This window comes from Scyliorhinus torazame, chromosome 13 (assembly GCF_047496885.1).
Source record: "Scyliorhinus torazame isolate Kashiwa2021f chromosome 13, sScyTor2.1, whole genome shotgun sequence".
Lineage (NCBI taxonomy): Eukaryota > Metazoa > Chordata > Chondrichthyes > Carcharhiniformes > Scyliorhinidae > Scyliorhinus > Scyliorhinus torazame.
The window spans coordinates 72,475,477-72,490,133 of record NC_092719.1 but is presented as its reverse complement, the minus strand read 5'-3'; the positions used below and the strand labels follow the sequence as shown (position 1 = coordinate 72,490,133).

The 14,657-nt window shown below is 45.7% G+C and overlaps 1 long non-coding RNA gene across 2 annotated transcripts in view; it reads left to right on the top strand.

The window, feature by feature from the left end:
• LOC140388105 (uncharacterized) overlaps positions 1-5,346 on the top strand; it is a 189,600-nt gene extending 184,254 nt beyond the window's left edge. For both annotated transcript variants that reach the window (XR_011934090.1, XR_011934091.1), the window contains exon 4: positions 4,886-5,346. This is a non-coding gene — a long non-coding RNA (uncharacterized lncRNA). The remainder of the gene's footprint in view (positions 1-4,885) is intronic.
• Positions 5,347-14,657: the final 9,311 nt, after the last annotated feature.

Here is a 14,657-nt window from a genome sequence, read left to right as displayed (position 1 = left end):
TGATGATTTTAAACAAGATAAATGTTTATTGAGCAATAAACGCACAGCGAGAAGGTCAACTAGAAATACACTTAACTACATTAATGGTTATACTCAGTATCTTTAAATTTACCCACTTCCAAAGTCCTCTATTTTCCTACCTTCAGAGCTAAACCTCCCAAAGCAACATCCCATAGGTTTTAAAACTATGGGCAAAATCCAGCAACAAATACCACACCAGGCACTTATATATTTGAGTTGCTTCTGACCTAGGATAGAGACAAATGAGCTGGAATTTCTTGGCCATTTACACTGGTGGGATCTTGAATTGGTCCCACTGACAGCACCCCCCCCCCCCCCCCCCGCCACAGGTTTCATGGTGACAAGGGGTGCATTCAATGGGAAATCCCATTGACAGTGGTGGGACCAGAAGATCCCGCTGCTGGCCAATGGTGGGCCGCCTCCCCCCGCTGCAAGACACAAGGCAGGTTGTGCGATAAATCCCGCCCGCTGTTTCTCAAACAGGCTTTTCTCCTAGCACCACTTGTTGTGAGGTGACACAGTTTCATGCTGCGTTCTCAAAAACAGCTAGCTTGCAAAGGGTGAACCTGTCTGTAATATACTGGTTTCCATTTTGATTCTCCCTTATTTGAACTGACCTTCTCAGAAGTCACTCTGAGTTACACCTTTGACATTCTATCTGCCATGGTTACTGACTTCCGTTAGTAAATGTCTATTTACAGTCTGGCTAGGCTTAGCTACATATCAAAACACTAGTTGCACCAACCCAACCAATCTGTTGATACGGTAGTTTCCATTTTTAAATAGCTGATTTGTTAAAAACATACAATCGCTGGAACACATTTCCAATTACTGATTTCCTTGCTTTTTGTTTTATCACAATGTCATAACAATAGGATGCTTTCCCTGGCCGGTGAATCTAGGACTAGGGGACACAGCCTCAGAATAAGGGAGAGTCCATTTACGACTGAGATGAAGAGGAATTTCTTGACTCAGAGGGTGGTGAATCTTTTAAATTCTCCATCTCAGAAGTCTGTGCAAGGTCAATGGTTGAGCATGTTCAAGACAGAAATCAATAGATTTCTGGACACTAATGACATCCAAGAGACATGGGCCAGGATTCTCCGGTACTCGGCGCGGCGGACCGTGCCGGCGCCAAAGAGTGACTTGAACCACTCCGGCGTCAGGCCGCCTGGAAGGTGCAGAATCCTCCGCACCTTCGGGGGCTAGGCCGGCACTGGAGTGGTTGGTGCGGAAGGGCCTCTGCCGGCCGGCGCGAGTTGGCGCATGTGCAGGAGCGCCAGCGTGTTCCCAGGACCGCTGGCGTGATTCCTGCGTGTGCGCAGGGGGTTTCTTCTCCACGCCGGCCATGGCAGAGATTTACACAGGCCGGTGTGGAGGGAAAGAGCCCCCACAGTACAGGCCCGCCCATAGATCAGTGGGCCCCAATTGTTGGCCAGGCCACGGTCCCCCCCCCCCACCCCCCCGAGGCCGGATCCCCCCGAGGACTCCGCAGGCCGCCTCAGAGCCAGGTCCCGCCGGTATGGACCTGGTCTAATCCACGCCGGTGGGACTGGCCGGAAACGGGCAGCCGCTCGGCCCATCAGGGACCGGAGAATCGCCGGGGGGGCACTGCCAACGGCCCCCGACAGGCGCGGCGCAATCCCTGCCCCTGCCAAAAATACCGCACCGGGGGTGGGGGGTGGGGGGGGGGGGGGTCAGAGAACCCCGCCCATGGAGATAATGGCATTGAGGTCAATCATCAGTCATGATCTAATTAAATAGCAGATTCAGGGTCAATGAGCTGAATCGCCTACTCCTGCTCCTATGTTCCTACCCTAATCCCTCCCCCATCCCCTTTTTTTCATTTCCTGTCTATTCTGAACTCCATATCCAGGAACATTTAACACCCAGTCTTGCCCTTCTTTGAGCAAGGTCCCTGTTTCATCACAACATCATGGGCAGGATTCTCTGACCCTCCGCGCCGGAATCACGCCCGGCGCAGGGTCGGAGAATAGCTGTTCACGCCGGAAACTGTTGGAACAGACCCCCGCAGCAATTCTCCATGTCGACCGTCCAAACTCTCACTAGCATGGTTTACATTTGGTACCACCCGGCGGGTGCTGGGACCAGCCACCGCGGTGGCGGTCCTGGTGGAGGGTGGGGGGTATCTGACACTTGGGCGGGCCTCAGTGTGGCCACCGATCGGCGGGCCAGCGCGATCTGGGAGGGGCCTACCTTCCTCCGCATGGGTCTGCAGTGTGGCTCTGCCACATTGCAGGCCCATGGGCAGCACGGTAGCATTGTGGATAGCACAATTGCTTCACAGCTCCAGGGTCCCAGGTTCGATTCCGGCTTGGGTCACTGTCTGTGGAGAGTCTGCACATCCTCCCCGTGTGTGCGTGGGTTTCCTCCGGGTGCTCCGGTTTCCTCCCACAGTCCAAAGATGTGCAGGTTAGGTGGATTGGCCATGATAAACTGCCCTTCGTATCCAAAATTGCCCATAGTGTTGGGTGGGGTTACTGGGTTATGGGGATAGGGTGGAGGTGTGGACCTTGGGTAGTGTGCTCTTTCCAAGAGCTGGTGCAGACTCAATGGACCAAATGACCTCCTTCTGCACTGTAAATTCTATGATCTATGATGTCAGCAGTGCCCGCGCTGAGGTGGGCCGCCGCGCGCATACACAGACCCGCTTGCAGCCGTCGTGCGCGGCCGTGCGGTCTGGCTAGCAGGGCCCCACCGGCAGCCAGAGCTACGGGATACATGCCGAGGCTCTGCTAGCCCCCTGGAAAACTGAAAATCACCGGACCTTCGAGGAAAAGATCCGGTGTGATTCTCGCCCGCTTTCCGGTGGGCCGTGGGGATTTAGTCCCCAGAAGGGAGAATCCCTCCCCCCATTTCCACATATTAATCTGTGTGAGTAACTTATCGATCTTATTAACCACCTTCCGTGCATTCACATATATGCACAGTAACCCTGACTTAGACTTTCTTAATTTCTCCCTTACTCTCACCCCTCCTATTAACTCATTATTTCCTATTCTAGTGCTATCTTCCAGCATATTGTGCACCTTGGTATTCCTCTCCTGATATTATCCTTTGGTGATCACATCCCTGCCATGTTAGCTAAACCTTTACCAATATCACTAGTAAAACTCCCCACAAGGAGCCCCTTCTCTGCTCTATTTAGATGCAACCCATCTGGCCTGTATCTCCCAGGCCCTCTCCTCATGTCCCAAGAATCTAAAGTCCTCCATCCAGCATCATATTTCCTGCCACGCATTCCCCCTATTTCAATGCTCACTTGCACGTGGCACTGGGTGTAACCCAGAGTTACCACTTTGATGTCCTTCTTGCTAATTTCCTACCCAGCTCCCTAAATTTTGACTGCAGGACCACATCCCTCTTATGATCAATGTTATCTGTGCAAATGTGGAGCATGACTGCTGGCTGTTCACCCCTTAGCCCAGGTTGTTCTGCAGCCGCTCAGTGGCATCCTTGACCCTGGCACCAGGGAGGCAACACATGACCCAGGATTCACGCCTGTGGCTGCAAAAACACCTGTCTATTCCCCTAACTATTGAATCACCGTTATTATTGCTCTTTCAGTCTTCCTGTACAGCTAAGCCACCCGTGGTGTCATGGACCTGGCTCTGATTGCACACCCTAGGTGAACCATCACTCTTACCAATATTCAAAACTAAATCCTAGTTTGACAGTGGGATGCACTCAAGGGACTCTTTGCTACCTGCTTATTCCTTTTTCACGATCTGGCGCTCATCCATTACTCTTTCCTTGAATACTGTTAAACTGTGGGGTGACCACATATATAAAAAAGCCTCCATGAAGCGTTCAGCCTCATGGATGCACTGCAGTGACACTGGCTGCTGCTCAAATTCTGAAATGTGGATCTCAAGCTGCTGCAACTGCTGACACTTTCTGCACAAATGGTAATCCAGACACCGGAAGCATCCTTGCTTTCCCACATAGCACAGGATGTGCACTCTCATAGTTTGAGCAGCCCTGCCATTTATCTTTTTATTAACTGATAACCTTGTTAAACCTTACTTCTGGTAATAAAACCTTATTAATGCTAATAAAGCTTTACCAATACAATAAAACTTACTCATATTAATAAACCATACTGACACTGATAAACCCTAATAGCCAATATACCTTACCAGTGGCAATAAACATTGCTTAAAAATAGAAGATAAGACTTACAAGCTACTTTAAGCTACCAACAATTAACTTGTTACTTGTTAATAATACATTTTTAACATTTCTTTTTACTCGCAGTTATTCATTTTATTTGAAATACATGCAATGCAATCACTTTGTTTACAACACAGGTCATGATTCACCGATCTACCAAGTTGTGTAAAGCTTTCACACTACCAGTTCTCAGTTCCTGCTCAAGTTCATATAGTGAAGTCTATTACGACTGAGATGTATATATTCATGGCAATATATAGCTCAAACTTCCAAGAACAAAATCCTTTGATGTACTTGAGATCTTTATTTCAGTACATTTGGAAGAAAATTAACAGCAGGAGGAACATCTTATCTAGTTATTCCCTCAACATCCCAAATATGGCACACTTTAGACATCTTACTGATACCCATTTATACATGACCAAGAATAGAATTGCATTATTATTGTCATAGCGTTGCCTTCACATGGCATTCAGCACATATCTCAAAAATCTCATTTGTACACTTTCACAAATAACTTAGAATTAGAGTCACTTGTAACGCCAGCCAAAATCCTAGACCATTGGCTTCCACCCATAAAGAGCAAATATGTTTCTGGTTCTTGGTCTCTCAGAAAAGTTTTCTTTTGAGATTCATGCAACTTAATGAAATGTTTTTATTTATTCGGAAGGTTCATCATGATAAGAAGACACCACTCGTCTTTTTCTTCTCTCAATCAAAATGGTCAAAATGTTCTTTTCCAAACTCCCATTGAATAATGATGGTTGCCACCATTGTGGACCAGTTCTAGAAGAGTCCAAACTCCGTTCAGAGAATAGAAGCCGGCATGTTGATCACCCCTTTAATGGTGCTCTTCGCTTTAAAATGTTGTGCATTCATAGTTGATTTCTTTAAGCTTAGTTCCAATTTAAAAGTTTCTCAAATTAGAGCTCCACAAGATTTTTCTCATCTGTTTCATGAATATATGCAGTTACTGAATGTTCAAAATAAATACAGTAAAGAATAACTTCTGTTGAACTTGGGGATTAAAAACATTGTTAAATGCATAAATGATTTGTGTGTACTATGACCTTTGAGAACCATGTTCTTTTCATTATCTCTAGGTGTCAGTACAATAATTGCTTGTATTCTTTGGCCTGGAGCAGATGAAGTGCTTTTTGCCAACATGCATTCTAAATTCAGAGTATTTAGAAGTACCAGTTGGAATTATAACACTAAAGTGACTGAAAGAAACACATGGAGCAACCGCATTAGCTTCAGTGACTCCTCAGTAAGGGCCCTATAGATTTAGTTCCCTTTCTGAAGTGCATTATCGATGGTAAAAGCTTAGATTGCACTCAAGCTAAGGTCAAAAGTAAAAGTCAATCCCAGTTGCCATTTTAACATTTTGCAAGAGACAGAATTAAATGAATTCCACAAAAGATTGCAAAGTTTGTAATCTGTTACTGTGGAACTGAGCGTCATGGAATTTATTCTTCTGCACTTGCCAGCTCTTGATTGTCAGCTCGTGACAATGAATTGGTGGGAATTATGCAGCGAGCACGAAAGATCCTGGCCCACCTTCACTTGCGTCAATGTTCAAACACTTTCCGAAAAGCCAACCTTTCCTTCGCCCCTGATAATTGTACAGATTAATTTCAAATTAAGCCAGCCTGTCAGGACCGAGATGTTGCAATCACACGATTCTATGATACTGGCTATTTTGGGGCTTGTACATAACAATCACTCAATCAGCAGCTTGGCCAAAGATACCCAAGAGAATCCAATGAGGATTCGAAGCAGGTTAAACTGATGTCATGCAATACAGACACAGCTGCTCGGGAATAGAGCAGTCCTTGAACTTTCCCAGAAAGGTCCATTAAAAACATGTCAGAATACTGTGAATAGCGCAAGTGCATCTTTTCAGGTCGCTGAAGTTATAGGGTTGGAATCTATGAATTTGGAGCTTTATTAGAGTATATACAGATATATCAGGGTGTTGTGATGGACCAGAACCTTGCAGGCGGTCGGATGGGATGGGATACAGGAAAAATGACAATCAATGCATTGGGAGATCTACCTGGTGTGCCCCCCCCCCTCCCTTGCACTTTAACTGGAGGTGACCTCATAGTGATGATGGCAGTAGTGGCGGGAAGCCAATTAAGACAAATGAGGAAGGAATCACTGGACTTTCCAATATCCCCCAAGGTGAACAGACTGCACACAGTGTGCAGAACGCAGCCACTCACAGGAGATGACCTTAAAGCAGGAGATTGAAACTTAGGAGCAGGAGTAGATCATTTGATCTGTCAAGACTGTTCCGCTATTCAATTAGATCAATACCTGGATTGGATTGGATTGGTTTATTGTCACGTGTACCGAGGTACAGTGAAAAGTATTGTTCTGCGTGCAGCTCAAACAGATCATTCCGTACATGAAAAGAAAATACATAATAGGGCAAACATATAATACACAATGTAAATACATAGACACAGGCATCGGGTGAAGATGTGTGAAGAGATGAGATCAGTCCATACATCCATCAATCCATAAGAGGGTCGTTTAGGAGTCTGTAACATTACCATTTGTGCAGGAAGTGGCTGCAGTGGCAGCAGCTTGAGATCCACGTTACAGAATTTGAGCAGCAGTGCATCCATGAGGCTGAAAGCTTCATGGATAGCTTTTTTATAGATGTTGTCACCCCACAGCTGAACAGTATTCAAGGAAAGAGGAAATGGATGAACACCAGACAGTGAAAAATGAATAGGCAGGTAGTTTAAGAGTTCCCTGTATGCATCCTCCTGTCAAACCAGCATTCAGTTCTGAATATCGATGGGAGTGACGGTTCACCTAGGGCGTGCAACCAGAGCCAGGTCCATGGCACCACATATGGCTCAGCTGTATAGGAAGACTGGAAGAGCAATAGTAATAGGTGATTAGATAGTTACGGCAATAGACAGGTGTTTTTATGGCCACAGGCCTGAATCCGGGATCATGTGTGCCAGGGTTAAGGATCCCATGAAGCGGCTGAAGAACACCCTGAGGCTAAGGGGTGAACAGCCAGCAGTCATGGTCCACATTTGTACAGATAACATCAATCATCTACTTCAGTACTTTTCCCCACTAGCACCATAAACTGTGCTGTCATTCATTCCAGACATTTATCAATTTCTGTCTTGAACATGCTCGAAGATTGACCTTCCACAGCCCTCTTTGATAGGGAATAGGGAATTCCAAAGAGTCATCACCCTCTGCGTGAAGAAATTCCTCCGCATCTCAGTTTTAAATGGCCTACGCTTTATTCTGAGAGTGTATAACCTGGTTCTAGATCCCAACCGCTTGACATTTGCAAGCAATCTCACGTTTCCTTGCTAAAGCCAAAACAACGGTGATAACCTTCAGGCTCCTGCCTCCCATTGTCTCTGATTGGGGTGAAAGTCAAACCTTCCGGTGCCTTCAGCCTGATCTCCCTTTCCTTGTGTTGCTTCCTCCTGTGCCCCATTCACTGTAGTTGTGCTCCCACTTCAGCCACCATGAAGGCTGCAAGCCTCCCTCACAACATGGGAACTGGTCGACCCTCCCAAGTCCTTGGCATGACTGCTTGTCAATAATTGATTGACAATCCTGGAAGAGGGCTCTTAATTAACCGCCTCCCATAAGACCAGACTGGAACCCTCACTGCTTCAGTGAATGGCGTTGGGACCCGAAAGTGTCTGAAAATTAGAGAAGGAAATTTCATGGATGTTTAGCCATCACTTTGCTGACTGTATGTCAAAAATGTCTATTACAGAATTTGCAAAATTGCTACAGTGCAGAAGGAGGACACTCAGCCCATCGAGTATGCACCAGCTTCACACATGACCAGTTTACTTAGTACCATTCTATTGCCTTCTCCCCATGACCCTACACATTGTTCTTTCCCAAATAACAGTCTAAAAAGTGCTAAAATGCTATGGGTGCCATCTAAGTGCAAATAGAGGTCCCATGGCATTTCTCACATTGAGTCAGATAAGTATGACAAGGGAAACTGTGAGTGGGAAACTGCTAGAGGAAAGTAGCATGAGAATAAAGGAAGTGCGGCAATAAAGAAATATTTTTGATGCATTATGTAAGAATTATACATTGTTGTATTGACTTGTTGGAGCATTCAGAATCCGGACCTAAATGGAAGTGAGGTTTGGGGCAGAGAAATTAAGAAGCGTGGGGCAATGGGGAATATATGGAAAGAGGGAAAAGAATTTTAAAAATGTAAATAAAGGAATTGATTATTTCTATGTGCAGCAGGATGAATGGTTAGGCTGAGAGAATCTAAAAAATGCACTTAAGTAATATTTATTTCTAAATGCAATGGATTGGATGTGAATGGGGGGATCACGTAAAAATTATTTATTTTGAATTTGAACATGGAGCACTCTGGAGATGAAGGGGGCAAAATGCAATTGAAAGCGGGAGAAGAAGAGGGAGATGAAAGAAAAGTATTGAGTTTAAAAAAAGAGTGGACTAGATCGGAATGGGAAGATAAGCCTAAAAAAATGAACAACAAATTAACAGTGACTGAGGGTTACGGGATGAGGAGCACTAAACCACAGGGGCAGCACGGTGGCACAGTGGTTAGCACTGCTGTCTCACAGCGCCAGGGACCCGGGTTCGATTCCGGTCTTGAGTGACTATGTGGCATTTGCACATATTCCCGCATCTGCGGGTTATTCCTCCGGGGCTCCGGTTTCCTCCCACAGTCCAAAGATGTGCAGGTTAGATGGATTGGCCATGCTAAAATTGGCCCTTAGTGTCCAAAGGCTAGGTGGGGTTACGGGGATAGGGTGGGGCGTTGGCCTAGGTAGGGTGCTCTTTCAGACGGTCGGTGCAGACTCAATGTGCCAAATGCACCAAAAGTCCTTCTGCACTGTAGCAATTCTATTATTCTATGATTTTATGGTTTTATCCACTGATTCAAAACACACAATTACAAAGAACAAAGAACAAAAAAAAGTACTGCACAGGAACAGGCCCTTCGGCCCTCCGAGCCTACGCCGACCATGTTGCCCGTCTCACCTAAAACCTTCTACACTTCCGGGGTCGGCTTCTCTGTCTTCCCATCCAATTTATGTATTAATTAAGATGCCCCTTAAACATCACTAGCATACTTGCTTCCATTTTCCAGCAGCGAGTTCCAGGCACCCACTACCCTGTGTATAAAAACTTCCCTCGCAGATCTAATTACCAGACATTATTAAAGTTAACAAGGAATCAGATGGTGCTCAGCCAATGTATAGTATCTGTCTTATTTTCTGTCTTACTTGCTCTATGTTTCTTATTTCTCCTTTGTTTCAATGACGTGGATGTACACTTCCCTGAGAAGACCCTTCTCCTTGAACCAGCCTTTGTAGTGATGGTGTGGACAGCATAATGTGAAGCAGGAAATCCTGGGATCTAGTTACATTGAACAAACAGCAATAGTTTGTCCGAGTCAGCGACAGTATGCAATTTGCAAGGGCAATTAGAGAAGGTGGGCTTTCCATGGCATTGATGCGAACCATTTCTAGTCTCCGTAAACTTGAGTTCAGCCAAAATCCTCAGCCCTTGCCCTAACTCACCAAGGCCCATTGACCTATCATCCCTCTGCTCGCTGATCGACATTGGCTCCCATTTAAGCAACATATTGATATTAAAAATCTCAGGCTGGATTCTCTGTCAGCGGGATCCTCCATTTTGCCGGCAGTGCACTCACACCCGCGGAATTCTCAACGTCGCGGGAGTGCTCACAATGGGAAACATAAGAACTAGGAGCAGGAGTAGGCCATACTGCACCTCAAGCCTGCTCCATCATTCAATAAGATCATGGCTGATCTTTTTGTGGACCCAGCTCCACTTACCTGCCCGCTCACCATAACCCTTAATTCCTTTACTGTTCAAAAATCTATCTATCTTTGCCTTATAAACATTCAACGAGGAAGCCTCAACTGCTTCACTGGGCAGGGAATTCCACAGATTTACAACCCTTTGGGTGAAGAGGTTCCTCCTCAACTCAGCCCTAAATCTGCTCCCCCTTATTCTGAGTCTATGCCCCCCTCTAGTTTCACCCGCCAGTGGAAACAACCTCCCTGCTTATATCTTAACTATTCCCTTCATAATTTTATATGCTTCTATCAGATCCCCCCTCAAAGCCAAAATTCCAATGAGTATAGTCCCAGTCTTCTGAGTCTCTCCTCATAAGCCAATCCCCTCAACTCCAGAATCAACCTAGTGAATCTCCGCTGCACCCCCTCCAGTGCCAGTACACCCTTTCTTAAGTAAGCAGACCAACACTGTACACAGTACTCCAGGTGTGGCCACACCAGCATCCTTTCCACCTGCAATATAACAACCCTGTTTTCAAATTCCATCCCTCTAGCAATGAAGGACAAAATTCCATTTGCCTTCTTAATTACCTGCTCCACCTGCAAACCAACTTTCCCATGATTCATGCACAAGGACACCCAGGTCCCTCTGCATAGCAGAATGTTGCAATTTTTTACCATTTAAATAATAGTCCATTTTCCTGTTATTCCTACCAAAATAGATTACCTCACATTTACCAACATTGTACTCCATCTTCCAGACCCTTGCCCCCTCACGTAAACTGTCTATATCCCTCTGCAGACTTTCAGTGTCCACTGCACACTTTACTCTACCACTCACTTAGGGGCAGCATGGTAGCACAGTGGTTAGCTCTGTGGCTTCACAGCACTAGGGTCCCAGGTTCAATTCCCCGTTGAGTCACTGTCTGTGCGGAGTCTGCATATTCTCCTCGTGTCTGCATGGGTTTCCTCCGGGTGCTCCGGTTTCCTCCCACAGCCCAAAGATGTGCAGGTTAGGGGGATTGGCCACGCTAAATTGCCCTTAGTGTCCAAAAAGGTTAGGAGGGGTTATTGGGTTACGGGAATAGGGTGGAAGTGAGGGTTTAAGTGGGTCAGTGCAGACTTGATGGGCCAAATGGCCTCCTTCTGCACTGTATGTTCGATGTTCTATGTGTCACCTGTGAACTTTGACACATTACACTTGGTCCCCAACTCCAAATCATCTATGTAAATTGTAAACAATTATATTCCCAAAACTGATTCCTCAGGCAAATCACTAGCCACTGATCACCAACCAGAAAAGCACCCATTTATACCCATTCTTTACTTTCTGTTAGTTAACTAATCCTTTATCCATTCTAAGACATTACCCGTAGCTCCGTGCACCCTCATCTTATGCAACGGCCTTTTGCGCGGCACCATGTCGAATGCCTTCTGGAAATCCACTGGTTCCCTGTTGTCCACTGCACTCGTAATGTCCTCAAAGAATTCCACTAAATTAGTCAAAGGTGACCTTCCTTTTATGAACCTATGCTGCATCTGTCCAATGGGACAATTTCTATCCAGGTGTCCCACTATTTCTTCCTTGATGATAGATTCAAGCATTTTCCCCACTACAGAAGTTAAGCTAACCAGCCTATAGTTACCCACCTTTCGTCTACCTCCGTTTTTTAAACAGTGGCGTCACATTTGCTGTTTTCCAATCTGCTGGAACTGCCCCAGAGTCCAGCGAATTTTGGTAAATTACCACAAGCACATTTGCTGTTTCCTCCGCCATCTCTTTTAGTACCCTGGGATGCACTTCAACAGGGCCAGGAGACTTGTCTACCTTTAGCCCCATTAGCTTGCCCAACACTACCTCCTTAGTGATAATGACCGTTTTTAGATCCTCACCTGCCATAGCCTCCTTGCCAACAATTATTGGCGTGTTACTTGTGTCTTCCAATGTGAAGACCGACACAAAATACCTGTTCATTGCCTCAGCCATTTATTCATTTACCATTATTAAATTCCCCTTCTCATCCTCTAAAGGACCAGTTTACCTTAGCTGCTCTTTTTCATTTTATATATTTGTAGAAACGTTGCTATTTGTTTTTATATTCTGAGCTAGTTTGCTCTCATAATCTATCTTACTTTTCTTTATTGCTTTTTTCGTGGCTTTCTGTTGACATTCAAAGATTTCCCAATCCTCTAGTTTCCCACTAATCTTTGCCACTTTGTGTGCATTTTCTTTCAATTTGATCCCCTCCTTCATTTCCTTAGATATTATTGGCTGATTATCCTTTTACCTACAGTGCTTCCTCTTTACAGGTATATACTTTTGCTGACCACTGTGAAAAATTGCTTTAAAACCCCATTGGTCGCCTGCCGAGACGGAGGATCCCACTGCGGGCGAAAGCACGCCACTCTAGAAAACGGGTGCGGCGGGAAGGAGAATCCCGCCCAATATAGGATATTGTGCTCGAGACAGGGGTATCACTCCAGTGATATTCTCTGGCCTGGAAGTTGTAGAGATTTTTGATATTGTTGTGCTTGCCACACAAATGGTGAGTGTCCCGTTACACTGCTGGTCTCAACTTTATTAGATGGGCTTTCAGTTTGGCTGCTTCTTCTTTTCCCATGTTTGGGCAGCACAGTGGCACAGTGGTTAGCACTGTTGCTTCACAGCTCCAGGGTCCCAGGTTCGATTCCCGGCTTGGGTCACAGTCTGTGTGGAGTCTGCACAGAACGTTCTCCCCGTGCCTGCGTGGGTTTCCTCCGGGTGCTCCGGTTTCCTCCCACAAATCCCGGAAAATGTGCTTGTTCGGTGAACTGGACATTCTGAATTCTCCCTCTGTGTACCCGAACAGGTGCCGGAATGTGGCGACTAGGGGATTTTCACAGTAATAAAGATTATTTAAAAAATGCTTCTCATTCTTTCCATTTCAACTGAATAATTAAATAAAGAATACTGGACATTTGAATGAGTCTGACCGAACAGTACTTGCACCGTTCTTTCCGAGAATATTTGTTACATTCCTCCTGGGAGTGGAAGTGACTTTTTAAAATCAGCAATAAATAAAACACTGTCGATAGGCCAGGGATTTATTATCAAGGGTATCCACACTGAAGTGTTCCATGCTGACTGAGAGCTACTGGGTCCCATCCAAAACATGTTTTTTCTGTTGATTTACTGACAATGCAGAGAGCGCGGAAGCTACCTCTTCATTCCATATTTGTAAAAAGCACGGGGGGTGTAAAATGGTAAAGCTGGATGGCATACTTTAAGATTTTGGGGATAGGTGGTTGTGAATAAAAGAGTGGACGGCGAAGTACAGGAAGAAGGAGATGATTGACAAAAACTGTATTTAAGAAAAAACAATGAATAGTATTGGAACGCCAAGTAGGTAAATGGAGGCAGCAAATGAAGGTGAAAGCAGCAGTAAATGACGTGGAATTGAACATTTTAAACGTTAACACACTTACCAGCAGTAGCTCAAACCACTGAAGGAGACATCAGGGCTGGATGGACTGTGAGTCAGTGCTGACCAGGAGGTAGCACAGTGGTTAGCACTGTTGCTTCACAGTGCCAGGGACCTGGGTTCCATTCCTGGATTGGGTCACTGTATGTGCGGTGTCTGCACGTTCTCCCCGTGTCTGCGTGGGTTTCCTCCGGGTGCTCCGGTTTCCTCACACAGTCCACAGATGTGCGGGTTAAGTGGATTGGCTCTGCTAAATTGTCCTCAAAGTCCAAAATGGTTAGGTGGGGTTACTGGGATGCGGGGATAGGGTGGAGGTGTGGGCTTAAGTAGGGTGCTCTTTCCAAGGGCCGGTGCAGACTTGATTGGCCGAATGGCCTTCTTCTGTACTGTAAATTCTATGATTCTATGATTCTATAAGTCTAACCCTATGGAAGATAGACTTTTGAAGATAAATAATGCATACAATCTGTTGGATGGGAATCGAGAAAGTGGGCCGGGATTCTCTGGCCCTCCAGCCGCGTGTTGCTCAGCCTCATTCCGTTCGCTGGTGGTGGGATTGTATCTTTCCGCCGCTTGTCAATGACATGCCGGCGGGGGTGCGTGGCCGGCAGGAAAAGCGAATTAGAATGACTGGAGAATTTCAGCACCAGTATTTGTTAGAAATATTAGCATTCAGGATAAAGGCTCTGTTACCAATGGTCTGAAGCCTTCTTTTCAGTGGCCAATGGTTTTAGTCCAGTACAGATTGAAATTTCAGCAATATTAGCCATCGATTCTTGGTTCTAAAACAACAATGAAGTTGTAGGAGAAACTTTGACAGGGAATGGTGGACAGTTTTCCTGGGGCCAGAACTGAAGTGAGTCCTTGGGCTCTGCGGATGTTGCTCCCCATTAAGTTTTCTGATAGAGACGATGACTGCATTCAGATACTCAATGCAGATGAGGGGGTTGTTGTGTTATGCTGCTTCGGATAACACAGGCTGCTACGTGATGCAGTCTTAACTAAAGGATGCTCCAGACTCTGAAATGAGTTCAATGTGTTTATTGAACTATTAACACAGTTCTCAAATGAGTTTGACTCTCTGCTAATGTAACTGTAGTAACTCAGTCTAACTGTACCAGCTTGCTCTGAGCCATGTGCTGGGGTGTGATGCTGTTGATCAATC